We start from the raw sequence: 22,373 nt of genomic DNA, 5'->3' as shown, positions 1-22,373 counted from the left end.
GAGCTGCCAGAGCCGCCCGTCTGTCAGGAGCTGCCAGAGCCGCCCGTCAGTCAGGAGCTGCCAGAGCCGCCCGTCAGTCAGGAGCTGCCAGAGCCGCCCGTCAGTCAGGAGCTGCCGGAGTCGCTCTTCACTACGGCGCTGCCGGAGTCGCCCTTCACTACGGCACTGCCGGAGTCTCCCGCCTGTCCGGCGCTGCCGGAGTCTCCCATTTATTCGGGGCCCGCTGCAAGGGTCCCCAGTCCGAGGTCGGCAGCGAGGGCCGCCGCTCCAAAGGCGCCACTTAAGCGGGCAAAGACTATGGTGGAGTGGGGTCCACTTCCCGCGCCAGAGCCGCCACCACGGACAGACGCCCACCCAGACCCTCCCCTATAGGTTCAGGTTTTGCGGCCGGAGTCCGCACCTTTGGGGGGGGGGGGGGGGGGTACTGTCACGTTCTGACCTTAGTTTCTTTTTTATGTCTTTGTGTTAGGTTGGTCAGGGCGTGAGTTGGGGTGGGTAGTCTATGTTCTTTTTTCTATGTTATTGTATTTCTGTGTTTGCCCTGGTATGGTTCTCAATCAGAGGCAGCTGTCGATCATTGTCTCTGATTGAGAATCATACTTAGGTAGCCTGTTTTCCCCATTTTGGTTGTGGGTGTTTATTTTCTGTGTAGTGTCTGTTCACCTTGCAGAACTGTTTCGTTTTCTCCTCGTTGTTATTTTGGGTAGTGTTCAGTTTTTCAAATATATTATGACTTACACTTACGACGCTGCATTTTGGTCCTCTTCTCCTTCACCAGACGAGAATCGTTACAGGGGGACTTAGCTCACCGTGTACATTTAACATGAATAATATGCATGTAAATCTCTCGTGGCTCAAAGTGAAGGAGAGATGGACTTCATCACTACTTTTTTTTGTAAGAAGTGTTAACATGCTGAATGCACCACGGTGTCTGTTTAAACTACTAGCAGACAGCTCGGACACCCATGCATACCCCACAGACATGCCACCAAAGGTCTCTTCACAGTCCTCAAGTCAAAAACAGACTATGGGAGGTACTGCGTAGAGCCATGACTACATGGGACTCTATTCCACATCAGATAACTGATGCAAGTAGTAGAATCAGATTTAAAAAACAGATAAAAATACACCTTATAGAACAGTGGGGACTGTGAAGAGACACACACAGGCACAGACACACATACACATGATAAGACAAGCACTCTACACACACGTACACATGGATTTTGCATTGTAGAGTAGTGGCCTGAGGGAACACACTTAATGTGTTGTGAAAAGTGTTATGAAATGTAGTGTCATGTAATATTGCAAATTGTGTATATATCTGCCTTAATGTTGCTGGACACCAGGAAGAGTAGCTGCTGCCTTGGCAATGGGGATCCTTAATAAATACAAATACAAATACACTTTGCAAAGGGTGGTTACTTTGAAGAATCTCAAATATAAAATATAGTTTGATTTGTTGAACACTTTTTTTGGTTACTACATGATTCCATATGTGTTATTCTATAGTTGTGATGTCTTCACTATTATTCTAAATAGTAAAAGATAAATAAAAACCCTTGAATAAGTAGGTGTGTCCAAACTTTTGACTGGTACTATACTTCAAAACAGATTGAGCTGTGATCAACATCTCTCTATATCTCCATCTCTCTCTCTCAAACACACGCACACACGCACACACACACGCACACACGCTCCACCCTCCCAACAAAGGGTTTATCACAACAACCGCAAAAAATGATATTTTAGCCACCAGACAATTATATATTTCTTTATTAACTGTTGCACACGCTTCACAGTTATAATATATCTATATCTATTTACAATATATAATATTCACTCAGATGTTTGGGCATATTCTTTTTCATGATTGATTACAACATCACAGATTTTATTTTGAGATAAAATGGATAGGCGTGCAGTACACTTCTCCGGAGAAAATTTGTTCTTGGTCATATTTCATGACATTTGAGATCTTAGTCCTCAAGTGGTTTAAAAAAATACACAACAAGCACAAATGATGAAAAAAAATTCCTCTCCCAAGTGTTCAACGTCATTCATAGTCCTGTACATGTACACATCAACCCACACACGTGCCACTTCTTTATTCAACGAACAATACACAAAAAGGCCAGAATGAAAGTCATGTTAAAGACAGACCTACCACAGTGGAGGGCGATGTGATAGTGTACTGGATTAGTGTGACTGTAAAATGACTTGCAATATTTGATAGATAGGTGAGAGGATGAAAGGGGAATAGAAAACATTGAAACCCCAAGAGCAGCAACTCATTTTATTCTTTGGTTCAGCTGTGAAACAATCAGAAACATCCATTGTATTTTGACATACTGCATTTCGTAATGACAAACTAGTCTGAAAAGGCACAATGACGCCATAAGTCAAGGAATAACGACAGCAGAAGTTACAGGCCTATAAATGAAATAGAGAAACAAGGAGCCCACCTAGTCTGAGGGTCTTGATCAGCAGGTGAAAATATTAACAGAGTTGATATGGTCCAGTAGGCCCTTTTCACAGCAACCAGTCAGTTGCTTAAATTGGTTTAACGCAGCTCGTTCTAACGCAGCTCCTTACATTGATACTGGAGTATAGGTCTACTTGCTTTGGAGTTATTCATTATTATGCTACATGGTCAATGACTTGGTGCCAGGTTTTTTAACACTAAGATGAATGATACGATGTGTATGTTACAGTATATTGCATAGCCTTACATGTACATGTATGTTGATTTCGTAGTCCTTTTATGATGTCACTATTTAATTCCCTAAAAGTACAAACTCACAGGGGCATACCAACACATTGTCCCTTGGAAAAAAAGACAATAGACATATAACTGTACCTATTATATAAATAATATCATTATATACTTAATCCACAGGCGGTCGGTTGCACCTTAATTGGGGAGGACGGGCTGAAAAGGAATCAATGGAATGGTATCGAACACATCAAACACGTTTTCCATGTGTTTGATACCATTCCATTCACTCCATTCCAGCCATATGAGCCGTCCTCCCCTCAGCAGCCTCCTGTGACTTAATACTAAACAAACCTTTGTCTTTTATGTAAATACATTACTCTGAAATTTCCCTCTGTAACCACTGGAGGGAGATATTCTACTAGTGCAGTCCTGTTACTGCTGCAGTGTCTACTGAGCTCTCAGTACATCCTGGGCTCTACCTAAGGCTTGCAGGGTTGGGGAGTAACTGATTACATGCAATCCAATTACATTTTTTTTAACCTGTAATCAGCTACCAGCAAAAATATTGTAATCCAATTACAGATACTTTTGAAAAACTAGATGATTACGTCTTGGATTACTTTAAATTCAGAAAGGATGTTTGTGAATATGTAAATTACACCTTTCTGTTTTCTCAATGACATTCAATTCAAAATTGAAAAAAGGTGCAAGTTTAAGTGTGTTCCACCTGAGCGAGTCGGTCTACAAGTCAGAGACCACTATGATGACACGCCAAATGCATTTGATGGATCATTTTTGTCTTCTTCTAATGCCTCTTAATGGGAAGCAGATTACGTTACTGAGTTTGGTTAATCCAAAAGTTACATTACTGATTACAAATTTGGACCAGTAACTAGTAACTGTAACAGATTACAATGAGAAAGTAACTTACCCAACCCTGAAGGCTAGCACTAATGTATAATTGTACAAAGTTTTATACCACAAGACAAAAAGTTAAATATGACTCATTCAGTTGGGAAAACGAGTTGCTAGTCTACTTAGGAACCTATGTGCCATGAGAGGACCACAAGTATTTGGTTAGTCGGTTAGTCCTAAAGATTTATTAAAACAACATTGCAATTTCATGAATAGAACATTTATTCATAAGTAGACCTATTATTTTTAAACGGGATCACCAGCAAAAACAACCACAGCAATAAAAATCAACACTAAACAATAATAATCATGTAATAATGCCAAACATATCCATCATGATTGTTAGTCTAAAACCTTAAAAAGTTTGGTCCTCCATTGCACCGCTTCACAGAAACATCTGTCAGGTCAGTTGTCACCAAGGTGGTTTTTTCACCCAGCAACATGTGCTTCCTGTAGAACTTAAGTCAGAAAAACTCCCCTAGGCTGGAGGGCCTGTCAGTCACCATAACAACCCAGCTGATTGAGTCTCTAGGTGCAGAGAGACACAGTATTGTGTTTAGAAGACTCTTGATACTGTTAGCGCTGGGCAGAGAATAAATAGAGATGCCGGTTGCAACAGGTGTAGGGCTGCTCCTGCAGTTACCTGCGGGGGGGCTGACACCTTGGACATAAACAAGATAGATGACACATTAAAATGTTGGGCATTATTACTATACATGGAAGTAGAAGGGGTAATGTGTGGTCGATGGACAGATTTTTTTCTTCATTTTCCAGACACCATTACTCACTTGTCACAATCTTTCACTCTCTGTCTCTCCTTTCTTTTTCTTCCTCTTCCTCTTTGTCTCCTCCTGCAGAAAGACATCAGCAATATGAGCTCAACTAAATCACATCAAATCAAATTTTATTGGTCACATACACATGGTTAGCAGGTGTTATTGCGAGTGTAGCGAAATGCTTGTATCAACTGTTATAGAGACAGCAAGATTTCTGTCCCACTCTCAAACTATACAATGGACATTTTGACAATTGCTATGCTCACCTTTCACTTTTCACCACAGCCTTCCTGATTCTGAGAATGAAATATGAACAATACAGATGAATTATATAAAACTCAGTCATATCATTTCACATAAGATCATATTACAATGTAACTGATTTACATGACCAAAATTATTATTACCAAAGCAGGTAGTCTTTTTGTCTCTTACCTACATTGACATGTCTGGTGCTCCACAAAAGACATCTCAACGTATTCTTGACCCTGTTCCCCTGGCTTGATTTTCAACAGCTAAGAAGTAAGACAATTTGTTGAACATGTTGCGGGCGGAAAAGTAAAAAAACAAAACAAATTGTTTTGTCCTGGCATGCAAATATAATAGACTGATGATCTCACTACATGGCAGCCATCCTCAGAAGGGACGAGCCCTATTACCTGCATGGTGACATTAGAGGTCTGAGTAGGATGGCACTCCAGATTCTCATCGCCACAGCAACCAGCGCAGCGCACTAGGGGCACACAGGAGGGACTATAGATGTGCTCCACCTCCCCGGGGTACTCCTGGACCACCTCCACCAGCTTCTCTATGGTCCGGCAGAAACTACGACCCCACACCTCCTGGAACGTTAACACTGGGGGAGAGGAGAGAGAGAGGACAGAGGAGAGATGGTGAGACAGCTGTCCATCACAGGTCATATGAATAGAGGTGATGAGCTCATAAAGCCATTGTACAGAGTCCTGGATGCCCCAACCACATCCACGCCTGTCTCCTGGCAGCTCCCCAGCCGGATGAATCTGGACCAGAGAAGAGATGGCTGGTGCTGAACCTGCACGTAGAGGGGATTACCAGTTTCAACAATCTTCAGGCGGGACAGACGCACACTTGCACAATTACAGTGTGCCTCATTAGCCCGGTCTCATATAACACTGTGCAATTCAACGAGCAGAGTTTTCACACCAACTGGCTGAGTTATGTGTGTGTGTTTTCAGCTTCCTTTATATTTCCCTGTCTGCTTTACAATTTTTTTTGCCGTGATGTACTCTACTCACTGTCTCTGTTATTGCAACCACAAGGGCAAAAACAGAGCCATCTGCAGATCATTTAAAATAGATTCAGGACACTCATCAAATATTGCTGCTGAAACATTTTTTTTTTAAATGTCATGTGCCTGGTGTGTATCCTGTTATCATTTTTAAGAAAAATTGTTTGTGTAATACAAGTTTTCCTATGGGAGCATATGTGTGAAAGTGTCCCCATAGCATCGTCAGGAAAGAAAAACAGGGCCCAACTCTGCCAGAACAAACAGAGAGGAAAGAGAAAACAAACAGTGGAAAAATGTCTATGAACAGAACCTGCATGGAGAAGAGCTGAGCTGCCCCCCAGGCACCTCTGGGATTTGGCTGACCCTGGGGTCACCGCATGGAGCCTGGCACCACAACAGCTGTTTATAAAAGCAGACAGGCCAGGGAGGGGTGAAGGAGATGTGGTGCGGAGGTGGGGAGAGAGACGGGGCTATGGTGGCGTCATACAGCTCTAAAGGCCCATCATTGGTCTAACCATAACTTCCCCACACTTCTCTGTCAGTATCTTGTCTTTCTTTTTTCCTGTGGTTTTTCTCTATCCTCCTAACAGACTATAAGTGCAGCGATTTACAGTATAGTGGGGAGAGAGGGAGTGAGGAAGCGTGTGAAAGGGGTGTCCCCAGTACCTCATTCATCAGCCCCTGCATTACCCCTTCTGACAGCTGGGGGAACACAGTGACCTTGGGTAATCCCTAGCTGCTTGTCCTCACTTACCCCCTCAACCCTGAACTCTCAACCCTCAGAGCTGATTAAGTGACCTGACTTCCTCCACCGCAATCAAGGTGCATTCCTTAACGCCATTTAACAATACCTATATTTACACTGCTAATAGGTGAATCGATTCTGATTCAGGGGTTTGAGAGAAAACAAGCTACAGAGAGTGCTGTAGTACTTTGTGTCTTTCAGCATTGACATCTCTCACTGTACTAAATGGCTATGCAGCAAGGGAAGATGATAAGGGGAAAGCACCCCATGGTTTAGGGCAGAAGGATGTGGGCTGTAAAAATAGTGAGTGTCAGCTTCTCTTTCATCTGTCTGTCAGCTAGACAAGCTGCATGGATGAGTGTCCTTGATTACCTAAGCTCTCTTTTGCCATACAGAACAACACGGAGCAGTGGTATGGGGATCCCAGAACTAATAACCACAGCTTGTAGGAATACAATGTCTGTAAACCAAAAATGGATATTCGGGAACACCTGTAGGCAACTCTGTAATTCAGAAGACTCTCACACATCAATCATGAAATATATGTTGCTTTGAAATATATGATCACCATTATCTAATTTGTGTAGTACAAATGCAGAGAAAATTCTTACCTCCAGTTGTGCTGTTTGAGCTGGATGAGGGCGTAATCTGTAAAACAAAACAGACAACGACTTTTTAAGGGTTTTAAAAAAGCCCCATGACACTACAATTTATTTGACAAATAAAACTTTCCAGCAATCACAGACAATATATAGGGACTTGGAAGATCTACTGTGCTGCCAGAAGCTACACATAAACATTATGCTTGTCTTTGATAGTTACAGTTCTGGAAAGAGTTTCATACAGTAACACCCCAATGTATTGGCCTGACTTTCCTGTAATACAGCTATGTCCTCTAGTGGTTAAGATTGGAAATACAAGGAGACGGGGACTGCTTGCAGATGGAGCAGCTTTTTCATGATTCCTTCAATGGGAAACTCTGTTTGGCAAGCACCAGATCCAGTCTCTTATACAGCACATCCAACTGTTCAAGTTAAAAACTTGTTTCCTGTGGTGTAAGATTCAGCTCTCTATTTATTTTCCCATTGGTGGCTTCCCCCTCTGTCTTCATTTTTCCCATCATCCAATGATAAACAGTATGCATTTCTCATAGGGCTGCAATAACACAAAACCTCTGGGTGACTCCATCTTATGGGCTCAGGAAGAGAAATCTCCATTTGGTCAAATATCCTCCAGCAGGACCACTGGACAGACAGGCGACCAACAACCTGCTTCCTCAATTTGTCATCTACACCAGTGTTGAGTTTCACAGGCTGGTTGTCTGTGATGAGTAACTGATGACAATTATTTTTGATACACTGTCTGAGTATCCACCCAACTACTGTGTGTGTTACAATGCTGGTCCAACAGTTACCATAGCCTGCAATGGAAAAAAATGGCACACAAGCAAAAAGACACACAGTCAGATGGAATAATGCCATGAGGTCTGTTTTTGACACAAACTGATCATCACAGAAATGCCTTCCTTCCTGTTGTGGACCAGAATAAGTCAGATAGTGAGGATAGTAGCTGTCAGGGATTGCTGCCGTCAGCCAAATATGTCCAAACAATGTGAAGGAAGAGGAATGCCTGTCCAGCCTTCATAATGATAATCCATCTGTTATCGTGACAGCAGATGTCTGACATGCACACTTCCTCCTAAGTGCCTCTTAGTTTCCTGTGGCAGCCAGGCCTGAGCTGTAGGTGAAGAGGTGGAGGGTTCAGGATCTCTGTTCAACATCAGGAGACATTAGAGATATTACAAAGTCACAAACAGGGAGCACAGAAACCACAGAAACCCTCAAACCTGGTAGTTCTCCCAGTATCTCCTGATATTCTGCACACAACCACTGGGGAACACCTGGTTGTTACTGATCCTTGGGGTAGGCTCCTGTTGAACCCGTGGGTAGGCTCGTGGCTAGTCCCCCTGTGGGTCCATGGCCTGTGGGTCTGCAAGTGGGTGGCTTTTGTGTGTTGTCTGTGAAACTGCTGCACTACTCTGCACTACTCTCCTCTATGAAGGGTTACATCTAACATCAGTTAAACACAGAGTTCACCAGCATTATTGTTAAGTAATTTCCCACTCAGTCGGGCATTGATTAATGTCTTTATGCCTTGTCCACCAAATACCGAGGTCATTCTATAAATCCTTTCCCAGAGTTAATTGGCATATGATTTGGGCCTTTCTTTTGCTTGGGTTTTCATGTGGTTTGGGAGGGGTTCCACTCCACCACTTCACAAGGGCTCTTTGGCCCAGGGCTGGTTTGCCTTTTGGTGTGTGGTGGGGCTGGGAGGATTTGCTGTGGATTATCCGAGCCTGGGGTAAGCCTTGAGTCTGGACACAATAAGGCAGCCTCTTGGCAGGGGCAGACTTAGAGATTTGGAGGCCGCAGGCACAGGGGCCTCAAGAGGGGTCTCCAAATAAAAATGTATTACCTTTTAATGTGCCATGAACACAACCAGTCATCATATTATCATCTAATTGTCAAGCAAATCACTTCAAAAAGTAGGTTACCTTCGCACGTTCATCTAAAATAATTCCAGCATCCGAACAGTGACCTGTGTACCCGCCAACTTTCCTTCAATTTGTAAGTGGCTGAAACTATCTCACCGGAGAAAGCATCCGAGCGAGCGAAACATCGCCCCTCTTGTCTTACCATACTGTATGAAGGCCATGTATCTGATGCTATCTGGCCAAAAAGAGTATGACACGCCATCTTTTTGACCAGACAGCATCAGCTACATGGGCTAAACATACGTGTCCTCTGTCTCTATGAAGATTGCAGTATTATCAGCAGCACCTGTCTTTTTACTACAGAAATGCGTATTGTATCCCCCTAGAGTTTAAGGGCCCGGGGCTGGGTTTCTAGTAAGCTAACATATGGAATTGTTTTAAGATGGTCATACCAAGGATCATTTAACTATTTGATTTAAAATTGTATGACCCCTGTAGATATAAAGAAAATACATTTTTGGGGGGGTGGATAAAACATTCAATTTGGCCTTACTGCTTTTAGCCCATAGAATTGCATTGAATAACAGATTCATACATGGAGTCAAAAATGTAATCAAAAGGAAATTTGTTTTGAAGTGTTCTATATCTGAGAGATATAGTATAAGAAAGCTTAGGAAAAAATAAAAAAGTGGAAATACCTGTAAAACTTTTACATGGAAACGCCCTATTCACTTCCCAAAAATAATTTGGCACGGTACCGGATTACCTTCAGACGAGTCCCTTGACACGAGCGTCATAGAGCACCATCGTGTTTATGAGAGTCTCATCTTTCCATAGAGGGGTCATCATATTAGTGTGTAGCACAAACTGTTGGGACGCTATGTACGCCCAGCTCATGAGGCCCCATTCTTTTACTTTTAGATGTGTGTATTTTTGTGAATTGTGAGATACTACTGCACTGTTGGAGCTAGGAACACAAGCATTTCACTACACCCGCAATAACATCTGTTAAATATGTCTATGTGACCAATAAAATGTTATTATGTGAGGCCTGATGCAATTGCATCTTCTGCCTTATGGTAAGTCCACCAGTGCCTCTCGGCACCATCTGTGGCTGTGAGCAGGAGAGCAAGCTGCCCACAAATGTTTGGCAGATTAGCAGGGCTGCATGAGGATCCTCACGTAGCAACTCCTTATTTCGTGTGTGTGTGTGTGTCTGAGGATGTGAGAAGAGTTTGGGAGATGATTCAGGTCAAAAGAATACTGGCCCTTGTCTGATTGCAAAATTACTTAGTATAAACTGGGAAACTGTTCTTAGTCTTGTCTCACTCTGGGATTACCACAGCTTCTAAATATCTACTGTGTGTCTCATTCCCACAGCTTGTTTGAGGCATATAAATTGACCCTCCTGGCGTAGTGTTACGCGGAGTGAAACAGGGGAACCCAAGAGCAGACTCAGGCGAGGAGACGGGGATGAAGTAACCAAGGTATTTATTGGAACACAGGGGGAAGATGGAGTGCAGGTCAGGGGAAGCTCGGGCGGGTTGCTGGAAACTAGGTGCTGAGGCTGAGGCTGGAGCGAGAGAGGTTGAGACAGGGTAAGCAGATCCGGGGGGGAATCCAAGGGAGTAGTAGAGTGGGGAATCCAGGACAGAGTAGCAGGATGATGAGACGTGGGACAGGAGACAATCGGCTCGAAACACAGACTGACTGAGCAGAGATTACGATCTGGCGGCGTGGAAGTGGCAGGACTGAGTATTTGTAGAGGTCTTGATTATGGAACAGGTTGCAGCTGGTGGGGATCTGCTCTGACTCTAGCACACCTGTCTCCGCCCACACAATCACACACACACACAGAGAGAGAGAGGTGAGAGGTGAGAGGTGAGAGGTGAGAGGTGAGAGGTGAGAGTACAGGGGGATTGGCGGCAGGTCAAGGAGTCACAGGATGAGCAGTAGAGTGCGTTGCAGGAGCAGTTGTGACATGTAGAACAAGACCATGGCCTACATTTTTATGTGCAGTAGTAATCGGTATTGAACAGCTGACCTGTGTCCCATATTGCTATCAGAAGAGAATTCTATATCAATTCCATGGGGATTTTAGAAGCAGTAGGCCTAATAAGGCACTCATGTGCTGCACTTCCACCTAAGACTTACCCAGCACCAGTGGGTCGCCAGTGTTTTATGTTAATGTTAGCTGTAGTGTTTTTATGTTTTCATCAGGAGTGTGACACTAAAGACTTGGGGCGAGCCGAATTAACAATCTCTGCATCATCAAAACAGTTATTTTGTGAGAAGGTGTTAAAGTTCACAATTAGCCATTGTTATGTAAAGTATTTTGCGTAAAACACTGGGGTAAATCTCAGATGGAAACTTGCCGATGGAGTCGATCAATGGGCTGGATGCTGGAGGGAGTCTGTCTGTCTGTCTGTCAATGGGCTGGTGTTGGGCCAGAGGGCTCCCAGAGAAAGGCCATTCTCACTGTCTGATTACATGCTGAAGGTGTAGCAGGGTTCAAGCTCCTCCAGCCCATCTCAGCCCTTCTATGCCTTGCCCTGTATTTGCTGGAGAGGTTTGCATGGTAATCTCTTCACATCCGTTTATCAAGTGCTGAGTGCTACTGTACTCTATACTAAACTGCTCCCTCTGACTGGTGCACTTCACTGTAAGGGTTATCTGTAACTGCTAATGTAATGTGTCTGGAAACGTAGGTTTCTCTTAGGTATTGTTAAGAACAGGCCTGATACCCAACTTTAGAGTACACACAAATACTTTGAAATGATTCACTCTCTCTCCTGCATCTGATTCACCATCCCTCCTGCGTTATGGAACAATTCTAGCTGCTGTGTGTTCCCTCCCTCCCTGGGTCAGACATGAGGGCCTGCCTGGGCTGCACGCTCCGTGCCCTGTGCTGGTGCTGCATGCTCTATACACTACATAACTCTTCTCTGTCCTGATTCCCACACAGCTGAGATGTGTCATCGTTAACCTCCTCTCTCTTCAAGCCGTCTGTGGGAGGCAGGGAGGAAGTATAAGGAGCAAAAATAAAATTAAATGGAGACGAAACAAAAATAGGACTTTTTGGATGTGAGTCTCAGATGAGATGCGGAGATGCCCTGTTAGTTTATTGCAATGACTGTACTGATAATTACAACCACATGAATCACAACAATTTGGTACATAATGACTGAACTACAGACAAACACTACTTATTTTGATTCCTTACACTGAGAGGTCCAGGAGTTAATGGGAGACTGTGGCAATAACTATGACATTTGAAAAATTAAAAGATGAAAAGTCCCATGAAATGGGATAATATTGTTCAGGAACAGCCCTGTGTATAACCTCTTATGAGCCTGCAAGAAGTTTTGCCAAATCAAATCACATTCCTGTTCATAACACACATCAAAGACTTAATAGCATAGCAGCAGGTCCAAATAGACAAGACCTCTTCCTCCCCTGAGAGTGGTTGTAATGGTGGAGGTTACACTGAACTTGATTATATTGTCTGTCTGTCTCATCTCCTGTTGGACTGTCAAACTGCTACATTACAGTGTGAGCTGGCCAGACATCACAGGACAGAGGAGCCAGATTTAGAGACTAGAAAGAGATAGTATAGTAACAGGCCTGCTTGGGACAATAAGGCCATCTTCCCCCATGTCAGTCTTGATAGGGGAGTGAAAGCAAAAATGGCAGTTGATATTCAACAGACACACACCAGCCCCAAAATATCACAGTGATAGTGTGTCTCATTACAGTGTAGAAAAGACACAGGACAGAAGGGATCATATTCCTTCTATGTCTTTCACCTAAACTTTTTCAAGGAAAGGGACAGGGAAGGGGGAAAGGCCAGGCACAATTGAAGTTGCTCTGAATCTGTGTCAATGCCATTGTGGGTTGACAGGCCTTGGATGTGTTTCAGGTCAGTGAGTGTAGGGGTTAGGGGGGCAAGGGAAAATCCAGCCCACATCCCACCCCCACCTCAGGACCCAGTCCAGTGGAGCACAGAAACTACCATCCTGGGGTGCCCTGGCCCAAAACACAGGGGCCACTGGAACTGTGTCATGTTGTAGGTCTCCTGCTGAATGGTGAGCCTGCCTCTAAACTTGAGACCACACTAGCAAAGCAAGAGACAGACAAACAAAAAAATTGACTTTTGAGTAATAATTCCCTTATTAACTGGGCATTTTTTCCTTATGAGCATTTCCTCTTAAACATTGGATTCCACAAATCCATGACTATAAAATGAACTACGAGGCTCATCAATGAGTCGGTGTAAGGCCGTATCCATCGCCACTGGCTGAAAGGGAGAGTAGCACTCTGTTTTGTATACATTAGGTGAACATAGCCCCAATGACAGCAGCCCCCCTATGGGTCTGACACTGTCCAGCTGGAGCTCTAGGACGGTCAGATCATAACCATGATCAGAGAGCATTCCCCTAACCCCACTAAACCAACACCGACTGAACACACATGGAAATATCTCAGCAGTATATGCAGCATATTCAGGATACATTTTAGGATACAGGTGAAATTTAAACATTGTAAGATCATTAAAAAAAACTGGAGAGCCAAAAATCAACTCATTAAAGAGTAGTGCTTCTTGGGAAAAGATAAGTGTATTAATGGAGGAGGGGGAGAGCAGCTGGTTTATGGTGTGTTTTAGGAACATAAGCATCCAGTTACAGATGTAGGATCTTCATTTGATCACTCTTTTGTTGATGAGATTTTTGGAAATGCAAACTTGTAGTGTGTTCAAGATTTAAAAAGTCTTCTAAAGTTTGTAATTTCCTCTTTCCAGACTTGAACGTAAATGTATCAACCCGTACAAAAATGATGCATATCCACATAATTTCCTGTTGCTGCTGAATTATTTTTCTGCTGTGGCAAACTGGCTCTAATTAAGATCCAACATCTGTAGGGAGAAACCTAAAACCCTACTGTATGGTTTACTAATGGGTTTGTGATGTATTAATTTGATGAAGGGTGGGATTACTGTCTGGAAAAACACTGCTCTGAAAACCAAAAGCTTTAAAATGGAATCTACCGGTAGTACAGTACTTTACTGGGTGCAACCTACAAGACAATTAGCTCTATAGGTACAGGGTAGGATCTTAATTTGATCACCCTGTTGCAGGAGGGAGGTTTTGAGAAGTATTTGAGGTTTAAAGAGGCTTCCGAAGTTTGTAATTTCCACTTTGAAATTTCAGACTTGATTTTTCCTTGAAAAATGTATCAACCTCTAGAAGATTGTCCATTAATTATATAATAATAATATAATTCACATTTCCTGTTGCTGCAGGATTGTTTTTCTTGCTGTAGCAAACTGGCTAACATTAAGATCCTACATCTGTAAATGCCTATTTAAATGTGTTAAATGCTGTAAAGGCCTATTTAAACATATTAAATGATGTTTTAGAGCTCATTTGCCCCATACATTCCATATTTACGCTAGAACACACACACACACACACACACACACACACACACACACACACACACACACACACACACACACACACACACACACACACACACACACACACACACACACACACACACACACACACACACACACACACACACACACACACACTTCAGATAAGGCTGACCAGCGGTAATTGTGGTCCTTATTACAGTAAATGGTGTACACCCTGTGTAAACCATAGTAAATTACAGCCAGATGGGAGATTAAAGTCTGGTGAGTGGACTGCTGCCCTGAGCGCCACTGCTCGCCAGTCCCCCCCAGTCCCCCCCCCCATCCCCCACCCCCCCACCCCCTCCGTAGGAGGAAGGAGAAATCCATATTTCCTGATTGTGATTGCACTTCTCCCCTGGGACGGGTATTTATAACTAAAGAGGCGTAAAGGGGAGCTCTTTGTCACTATAACAACGTAGCAACTACAACAGCCATGACAGCCAGCAGCTCCCTGCCATTGTATGTCCAAACAGTCTGGCATGCTCATTCACTTAGTCTGCATCACATGAGCTCACATGAGGAGGGAGTTAGAGAAAGGTGGAATTGATCTGCCTGTGTGTGTATGTGCATGCCTGCGTGCATGATTTTGAGTTTGTGATCCTAGAGAGAGAGTGTGACCAGTTGTCTGCCGTGTAGTCTGAAGTCTCAGGTGTTTACTTTGTGGCCTACCTGTGTCGGCTACCACAGTGCCAGTGTATAAATAGCTGCATCTCTTCAGTATCGGCCGGGGTAATTGGCTGTATGTGACACAGATGGTCAGACTCAAGTATTGTTTTGCTCCGAGTGTTGATGTAAAGGAAACACCTGTACAGAATAATCTTCTCACTCACTCACTCACTCACTCACTCACTCACTCACTCACTCACTCACTCACTCACTCACTCACTCACTCACTCACTCACTCACTCACTCACTCACTCACTCACTCACTCACTCACTCACTCACTCACTCACTCACTCACTCACTCACACTAATACACTAACACACACACACTAACAGCACCGGGCACTGGAGGCCATGCTTTCCTCTGTGCTCCAGCTCAGGGACGCTCGGGAAATGAATCAACTGTGAAATGTTATGATAAAGACCTTCCCCCAAATCAGAGGATTGCACTCTCTCACAGAGTCAAATGAGGTAAACAAGGAGGGAAATGATCATCTAACACAAAACCCTCTTCTTGGAATGGAGACAGTGGAACTGTCTTGCACCCGTTCCTTCATCATAGAGGCTTTTAATGCACAGATAATCCACTATAAAGGAGAACATTATGAAAAAGCCCCCACTGTCGTGAAATTCTTATTTCCTCATCCACATCCAACCATCCTCATAGAGAATCTGTTATAAGGAAAGCAACATCATTGAGACCATTCCCATGGTTTTGTTAGCAGGTGTTGAAAACGGTCTTACTGTCAGGGCAGTAGGCCGATTGGAGTGCAGTCATTGGCCCTTAGTGTGAATGCAGCTAGTGCAGACAGGATGTCAGTGCTGGTACACACACAGCGCTGCTGTTGTTATTTTACACTCACCACCGTCAGTACCCTCCATCTCTGTGCACAGGGCAGTAAGTGCCAATAATGCATACAACAGGAAAGACAGAGCAGAAAATATATGTAATGACAGCCAGGCCACCACTGTTCAAAAGGGAAACCCACCCTGACTGTATTGAGATAACCCATCAACAACTCTGACTGGCTCTAATAAATGGATCGCTGACAAAAGTACACACTTAAACATATGCACACACAGAGAAGCACAGACAGTCAGACACACATTCACTCACACCAGCACTTGTGACAGGTTTGCTTCCGTCCCTCTCCTTGCCCCAACCTGGGCTTGAACCAGGCACCCTCTGAACACATCAACAATGGTCATCCACAAAGCATCATTAATGATCACTCCACAAAAGCAGAGCAAGGAAAAAATGACTACAAGGTCTCAGATCGAGTGACGTCACCGATTGAACGCTACTAGCAAGTACTGCTAACTAGCTAGCCATTTCATACCGGTTACACAGTCAAGCACGGCACAAGTTCCTTTTTAGGTGCGCCTTTGTTCATATGAAAGGAGCAGGGTGAGTAATCGGCCCAGGTTTGTAAACACTTCTCTTCATGGCCCAGTCAGCCTGAACTCTCATATTGGACAGGAGTCACAGTGAGAGTCATAAAAAAACATTTGTCAACAGTGGCAGCCACGACACTGACGAGAAACCATCATCATCAATTAAGAGTGTATATTTCAGAGAGGAGAAACACTCCAGCCTGAAAGAGCCAGAGCAGGAGAGGGACATTTATAAATGGTCCCCGCAACCACATGGCCAATGTTTGCTTTTCCATTTTGGTTGGCCTGCCTGAATAATGGTTTACTGTGGGCCCAGCAGGGTAGATACCTACATCCCAGACCTCCTCTTCACATAAGCAGAATGACTCTGTCCACTCAGTATATCCTAGCTAACCCGATTGAGGATGACCTCAAACAACACACTGTGTCCAAAGCATAAGCACTTTGTTTAAGTTTCGGTACCTTGTTTAAGCCTGCTCAAATAGGCCATTACCCAGAGTCCATCCAGACATGGTACTCAAGTGACACGTCACATTCAGTAAGATTGAATGTTTCTGGTTAGATGAAGACGTGCAAAAAGACACATTATGATCTGATTGTTATCCTCAGAGCTAACGCAGGGAGTTCCCTAGGAATGCTCCATATGATGAATTCATCATGAAGTGTGTGGGATGGGGAAGAAGGAGAAAATCCTGATAATCCTACTTTGGCTACTGTGTGAGACGTCTGGAAATAATTTATTGCTGCATTTCAAAGCAGCATATCACGACTCCTAAAAGGGTAAGTAAAATGCCTTATCTTGGAATAACTGCAGGAAGATGGTTTTACACTCATCTGACAATTTTGCGGTAATCTGGAAACATAAACTGGACCAACACTACAGCACTGTGGATAAACACTCAGGATTTCCCCGGCAGCCCCTATAACAGCATTGACTGTATTCAGCATTAGCAGGGCAGAAGTTTAACAGAAGCATTCCAGCCAGGCCCTCTCCCAGAAAAGCACTGTTTTAATGTAGTACAGTATAGCAAGGTGACATTGAGAAGTGAGATACAGTATACACTGAACAAAAATATAAACGCAACACGCAACATAATGAATCATACTGAAACATGAGGTGATGGTGGCAGATGAATGGCACGACAATGGGCCTCAGGACCTCGTCACGCTATCTCTTGCATTCAAATTGCCATAGATAAAATCCAATTGTGTTCGTTGTCTAGAGCTTATGCCTGCCCAAAACATAACCCCACCGCCACCAAGGGGCACTCTGTTCACTACGTTGACATCAGCCAACTGCTCCCCCATACGACACCATACACGTGGTCTGCGGTTGTGAGGCCAGTTGGACGTACTGCCAAATTCTCTAAAACGCCGTTTGAGGTGGCTTATGGTAGAGAAATTAACATTATATTCTCTGGCAACAGCTCTGGTGGACATTTCTGCAGTCAGCATGCCAATTCCACGCTCCCTCAAAACTTTAGATATCTGTGGCATTGTGCTGTGCGACAAAACTGCACCTTTTAGAGTGGCCTTTAATTGTCCCCAGCATAAGGTACACCAGTGTAATGATCATGCTGTTTAATCAGCTTCTTGATATGCCACATCTGACAGGTGGATGGATTATCTTGGCAAAGTATAAATGCTCACTAACAGGGATGTAAACTAATTTGTTCGCAAAATTTGAGAGAAATAATATTTTTGTGCGTATGGAACATTTCTGGGAACTTTTATTTCAGCTCATGAAACATGGGACCAACACCTTACATGTTGCATTTCTATATTTTTTCAGTGTTTATTCTAAAGGCTTCCTTTACTGTATGTTGTGTAGTTTACATTCCCCATCTGTTTCCAAACTGCGGACACCAGCTTAACCTGATACGTGTTAAGAGAGCTGGATTTTCTCACCCCTCATGTTTTGACTAAGCAGGCCATGAGCTGACCATGTGGATTAGTATTTATGATGTGGCGGTCCCTGCCTTTGCCCCTGTCCCTGCCTCTCCGCAAGCCCCTGCCTCTCCGCTGCCTCTCCTCTGCCCCTGCCTCTCCTCTGCCTCTGCCTCTGCTTCTCCGGTGCACCTGCCTCTGCCTCTCTTCTGCCCCTGCCTCTGCCTCTGCCTCTCCTCTGCCTGTGCCCCTGCCTCTCCTCTGCCTCTCCTCTGCCCCTGTCTCTCGCTTGCCTCTGCCTCTCCTCTGCCCCTGCCTCTCCTCTGCCCCTGCCTCACCTCTGCCCCTGCCTCTCTTCTGGCCTCCTAGACTCCCACTCTCCTACTGAATCCTGTTCCTGTAGTAGCCAGACTGCCAGTCTCTCCCTCTGAGTTCTGACCCAGGGCTCTGTTCTGCATGGAAAACCCAGAGGGACGTGCAGCTCTGGTCGCCCCATGCTTCAAGCACAGCTGAGTCTCAGTGCAATGAAACTCAAGTCTCCTCATTCACACAACGCCTGCTGGCACAGGGCAGCCACTGCAGTGCCATTCAGACCAATAGGCAGAGTCAGTCTATGAACAGTGAGACAATGGTTGTGAATGGGCCCTGGGAGGCGACCTGCTCTGCATTAAACATGAGAGGCCAGGGACTTAGCTGCAGTGTAGACAGAGCCAGCAATTGCTCACCTTAAGAGGAAGAGAGAGACTGAATGGGTTCTCTGATGCAGGAACACATATGCCAATGTCCGGTGGCACGTCCACTTACAAGTGTTATTGCAGCATGGCACAAGACTTTGAATGGGGCCTCACTATCAGTTCCGGGAAAATGTATCGCCATACATTTTGGGACTAAGGCTAAAGTCTGGCAATGCCAAGGCAGAAAACACAGACCAGCTTTGTGATAATAAGTATACTGTATAGTCACAGAGGACACACACGAATACACGCACACACGATCATTATTGTGCATTCTCCGGTTATCAAGCTGAGAGGAAAGATGGAGAGACAATTACAGCTTGCAGCAGGTGAGGTGAAAAGTGCAGAGAGGTGAATTTCTTGTTACTGCACTTTCTTGCCATTTTGACCAGAGTGACATTGCCAAGTCTCTAAACATCTAACAGAAATACCAGGCTCTGATACTCATACCTGCCCTGCCTTCCTGGAGGTGGACATTTGAAGACAATGGTTTTCTTTTCTAACTCTGAAATTGGCAGATGAAATTAATTAGGCTGAGGGACGGAGAGAGTGGTCAGAGGCAGGCAGAGTTTCATCTGAACATTTCATAAAGAAATCAATGAACATACTGAAGATATCCATTACTGCATATCATTCATAACGTTTTTCAATTAGCCTGGAAACCCTGTGAAAACCTCTAATGTCTGAGTCAGAGAGGGATGCAGTTTGTCACGTTCCACCTCATGACTCAACTGTTTCAGCATGGCACGCGTTCAAAAAGGGATCATAGTATCAAGACACAATGAGCCATCACACATAGTGGTCTGAAAGGCTTCTGCTGAGCCTGTTAGAAAGAAGTGTTCGTGAAGTCCATAGATAGGCTAATCTGATATGTCAATACCAGTGTAATAAAAACATATATAGATATTATTAATATTAGCCTGTTAATAATATGAATAACTATAATCATAATTGTCATTATAATCATACAAATAATAATTTATTAGGCCTATCCTCAAATATATGGGCCAATCATATGCCGTATTGGTATCTCGCAATAAACTGGATAGCCTGGGCTATGAATCGTATCTTGAATAAAAATGAAAATGATTATAACATTTGTATTGAGTTCTGTGTAGCATATTGAAGCATAGCATACCTGAGCAGGTGAAAGCTGAAGTTGGAGCGTCACCGCAATCTGGATGACAAACGAGGCAAAGGGTTTCATTTCGTGTTTCTTGTCAGAAAGCCAGATGATGAAGTTTTACAATGCAAGCGAAATCCACCAAAGTGCAGATAAGCCGCGTAGATATTCTGGCAATAACCCTCCAGTCCAGAGAAGAAATTGCAGAAGAGACGCTTCTCGCTCGTTCCTTCTTCAATAATCGTGAGGCAATGAGCGCGTCGTCATGCGGGATAAGTGTAACCTGACGAGTTTGATCAGGCTACAGAAAAATGCTCTCAGAAAGTAAGTTGATATGCATTTGTGTAATTTAATATACAAAAAACAAAAACAAATGCACACAAAAAAATACAGTAATATTGTTGCCTTTTTAAAGTAGCTTACAAAAACAAAATATATGTTAAGCAGAACGTGTCTACCAAATCAGCATGTCCAAAAATCTATAAATATCTTTCCAAAAGTTGCAATTATATATACATTCAAAAAGTGCACAAGGAGCCAGCTGTCACACTTTGTAACCTGGTCAATTTGAATGGTCTTCTTGCTCTGTTCATTTCCTTGGTAAAGTGACATACTTGCTATTAATTGCCTCTCACTGCCTCTCAACATGTTGCCCATTTAAATCCCCTCCCCTCCAGTTTCCCTCCATCTCCCTCTAGCCTTGATACACTCCTCCTTCTCTCCTCCTTGGAAATACTTAATAGAACTCCTGGAGGTACAGTATATGCTGTTTTCTTATAGGGTAGAGTTTTCCATTCATAGCCCCAACTTCTTGATAATTGTATGAAACCTTTGACATTTGTTGGACAGTTCAGGCTCTTCTCAACCATATGTCACTGTTTAGGGAGACTAAAATGGTCCCTAATTGTCAGGCTGTTAGGATGTAGACATTACAAATGTGCCAACATACAGAATGAGTGTCACTGATGACATGTTCATTAGAAAGGACACTATGTTCTTTGTCACTGTCAAACTATATATCCTCTCCGATCTCCCCACCCCAACCCACTCCATAGTCTGATTTCATGGAGACACAATGCAACAAAAAAAGAAATAGTGCACCACCAAGGCAGCTTGGTGAGAGTATGTTATTGTTTATGTTGCACAGTTGATCCATTTTCAGCCTCTTGGGTATGAGAATCCTGGTACTTCTGTGAGATACAGAAGATTATTGTCTCCAACCATGACATCCTCTGGCTGAGAAAGTGTCACTGAAAGTACTCAGGATGTACAGAGTCATTGGAGCAAAGCAAACATTTATATTCCCTTTTAACAGGAACATTTAATACTCTTCTCCATGGGTTCAGGATCCAGGATGCATGGAGATTTTCTCTTTAAGAGAGATGGGCTTTTATATTTAGTTGGGTCTGGGAGAGGGAGATTCCTTGACTGTTGACACAAAGAGTTAATCTTCTGTATGGGACTCCTGTGTTTGCAGTAGCACAGGAATGCAAAGATTCTTCACTTGTCTTCCACACATTCCTCCAGCAGCGCTGAATGATTCCACCGCTGTCCGCTGTTGTACAGACCACACTTAGGATGATGGTGTTTGTAAACATTTTAGACACTCTGAGGAGACCCAGAAATCCCACCCTACCACCACCTACACACCCACCCCAGCTCAACGGACCATGGGTCAGTGCAAATGGACATGGATGATAAAGAACTCCTCCTCAAAGAATGCCATAGAATTACAACACATATGTGTATAATCATGTCTATACTTTCCACCCTAAGGACCACCACGAGCCACTCCTGTTTGGGCTGTCAGATTCTTTCTTCATAGCAATATTCATCTTTATATCTAGTCATCCAAATATCCTCACTTTTTTACCCAAACAGCACACTGGACAGGATATATCCCCAGTGTCCTATATCACACGTACACTTCAGCCAAAACACGATTATGGAACAGTTTAACTCAAAGATCCTTTGTGCTTCTCTATTATTCATGCATTCAAAATCTGAAGCATGAATGTCATATTGGTGACAAATTTGATAAAGTGTATTCCAGACAACGTGTGGAGGGATGGGAACAAATATATAACTCATCAACGTCCTAAAGTCATCCAATGCAATCACACTGACACAATTCAGCATCATCAGCCATGACTGTGGACTTTGTGTGTTTTCACATTT

The 22,373-nt window shown here is 43.6% G+C and overlaps 1 pseudogene; it reads right to left on the bottom strand.

The window, feature by feature from the left end:
- Window positions 1-1,758: 1,758 nt before the first annotated feature.
- On the bottom strand, window positions 1,759-20,818 carry LOC139553562 (placenta growth factor-like; annotated as a pseudogene).
- Between the last annotated feature and the right edge of the window lie 1,555 nt (window positions 20,819-22,373).

Source organism: Salvelinus alpinus, chromosome 25, assembly GCF_045679555.1.
Source record: "Salvelinus alpinus chromosome 25, SLU_Salpinus.1, whole genome shotgun sequence".
In the NCBI taxonomy this organism is placed as follows: Eukaryota; Metazoa; Chordata; class Actinopteri; order Salmoniformes; family Salmonidae; genus Salvelinus; species Salvelinus alpinus.
The sequence above is the reverse complement of the archived record's forward strand: the minus strand, read 5'-3'. Positions and strand labels throughout refer to the sequence as shown.